The sequence below is a fragment of the Photinus pyralis genome, unplaced genomic scaffold, assembly GCF_008802855.1.
Source record: "Photinus pyralis isolate 1611_PpyrPB1 unplaced genomic scaffold, Ppyr1.3 Ppyr1.4_LG2, whole genome shotgun sequence".
Taxonomy (NCBI): domain Eukaryota; kingdom Metazoa; phylum Arthropoda; class Insecta; order Coleoptera; family Lampyridae; genus Photinus; species Photinus pyralis.
This window is the reverse complement of record NW_022170403.1, coordinates 41,995,994-41,998,997: the sequence shown is the minus strand read 5'-3', so window position 1 is coordinate 41,998,997 and position 3,004 is coordinate 41,995,994.

Below are 3,004 nucleotides of genomic sequence, written 5' to 3'. Positions count from 1 at the left end.
CCCCCCCCCATTAGTTTGTTTGATGGTTGAAAAACGAATGTTGACTTGTTTTTAAAAACGGCGATATATACTGCTATGTTTCTGAATGATTGTATGCAAATTTTCATTTATTTTTGTGCCGTTAAATGATATGCATGTTTGGCTTTGGTGAATTTTCTGAACGTCTCGCAGACGTTAACCTTAATAAACTGGCCCTTAAATTTGTTGTCATTTGTTAACGTAAACGATACCGTTGAATATACCTAATATACTGTTTTGGTTTTCTGCAGACCAAATAAGGAATATTCAACACCTGCCTATCCATAAATTAGGAAATGAGAAATGAAGTATTTAAATAAAGTTAGAACAAGATGATTTGTTTACAAAAACTCATGCATCAGAACCGCGTCTACTCACTAAATACGGCCCATTTACAAAACATTAAATTGTGAATGTATCACTATTCTCCATTAGACAATTACTATCTTCTACCAGGTCATTTGTGATGTTATAATTTTGACAAAAGTTGGTATTAGACGTTTTACAGTTACGTAACTTTTCAACTCCATCTTTAAATGACTAAACCATCCAAAAAATGGAGGAGTTTGGTAAGCTATAGTGAAAGCTAGTTATAACTAATAACTATTATAAGAGTACCATAAGCGTTGCCCAAGCGGTCTCCCAAAGGGGAGCCGGCGTAAGAGATACGAAGAACACTGGTGCTAAAACGAAAGTTTTGACGCATAAATCACGAACCCCAACTGATGACACTTCGAAATCTTCACTTTTTTACGTTCACTTGGTTCTTGATTCAAATGAACTGGCTTTGTTGTAATTACAAATGTAAAAGTGGCTTTTTGGTGGTGGATAACTTCAATTCAGGTATACTTAAAAACCTTATAAAAAAGGCCCAATTATGCGATAACTGCTACATACACAAAAAGATTACCTCTTCGTATACGTAACACAACGCTTGAACTTAACTCGAACTCGAAAATTCATTTTATACCGGCGAATCAAAATCTCTTACAACACTACCTTTAGCTTTCTTCTACTAGAACTTTAAAAACACCACGACTGATTGTTTTGCAGCAAAATAGTAACCAAAAGCGCCTACCTAAAAGCCCCGTTTAACGTCTGCTACGTCTACATTCTTCCCTTTTTCAACTTAAATGCTGTTTCTTTAACAATTTATCAACATTAGCCAATCAAATCTGGCAAACAGAACGGCCGGTTTCCATTCTCGTCTACTTCAAAATGCGTCTTCGATAAACTAACACCTGTGTTTACTTTGGCGAATACCTCCTTATCTCTACACTAATTACGGAGCGAGAACGTATTCCTTATCGCAAGCCGGATTTAAATGAGATAAACCTTTAGAAAACAGTACGCAATGATTTCCAGATGTCCCTAACATTTTTAACGTAATCTAATTCTACAATAAAAATTCAAAATACAAGCCAAATACTATGATAGAAATTGTGTTAAATCTATACTACGTACCACATTTTAACTTGAATAAAATTGAGTCGTACATTACACAGAGTTCAAATTCAAATTAGAACTTCGATAATTCCAAAATTTAAGTAACTCTACATTTTTAAAATTCCGTAGGGTTTTAATCAAATTGGTGATCTTTATTTTTATGGGTCATTGGTTTACGTGTGCATGAATCATGATGAGTTTTGGCAGTTATTGTGTCAGTATGTCGGGCGTGGGTGGTAGATAAGAATGTCTTGATGGGGTTTAAGCCTGGGTTTAAGTGCTCAACATTGCTAAGTTAGATTTAAAACTTAATTGCAAAATTCAACGGTCGCGGGATTTTGAATTATAACCCCAGTGCTCGCGTAATTTGTTAAACTAAAATTTAAATAAATAAATAAAATTTTGAAGGGATTTTCAAGAGATTTTCATAAGATTTTGAAGAGATTTTAAAGAGATTTTGAACATATTTTGAAGAGATTTTCAAGAGATTTTGAAGAGATGAAGATCTTTTGAAGAGATTTTCAAGAGATTTTGAAGAGATTTTGAAAAGATTTATTTTATTTATTTATTTATTTATTCAAGTTCATGTTAGGGTGCAAAGCACTTACAAATGTCAAAAAAGGTTTACATGTAAAAGTGTATATAACATAACATTTTGAAGAGATTTTGAAGAGATTTTCAAGAGATTTTGAAGAGATTTGGAAGAGATTTTGAAGAGATTTTGAAGGGATTTTGAAGAGATTTTGAAGAGATGTTGAAGAGATTTTGATAAGATTTTGAAGAGATTCAGAAGAGATTTTCAAGCGAAAATGCGTTCACGGAAGATCGTTTGCGGCCATTGCAGTACCTAATCATTGCAGTAGTTTTTATGTCGAACACAGCAGAAGCAGATTAACTGGAATTCTCAATCAAATAAGCGTACGAGCAAATTCGTATTGAGAACTATCGCTAAAAATTATAACAATGCGAGTGGACTTTTCCGGCGAATGCATAAAAAATTAGAATATCGTTTTGATCAAATAAAAATTCAAATACGAAAGCGAAAACGAAAACTAACCAGTTTCGACGTTTACTGTTTAGCATTTTAAGTGCTCTGGTAATTCGTACTGCGAAGAGGAACTCGTTTGAATGCACACGCTAGAAATAGAAAATCATCCAGAGAACTTCAGGAGATTGAATTTTCGTTTCGATATTGTGGTGCCATGTTAAGGAGAAGAGCCCTACAAAATATTGAACCGTAAGGGACCATCGCTTGTAGGAAACGTCATAAAAATGGAAATATTCCTGTAAATGAATGCAGTTTTGTTAGGGTATTAAAATGATATTATTCCGCTTACGGAGACCAGAACGCAATAATTTTTCATTCCTCTTTTTTCTAAGAGATTAATGTTAACTTTTTAATTGCAGGTAAGCCAGTGGGAATCAGGGAGTAATTCATTCATTCGCAGTCTAATGTAAGTAGGTATTTATAGGCTGATGCAGCTCTTATGTATTTTAAGAGTATTTCGAATAGTCTCATTTAGACCCTCCTGAATCCATA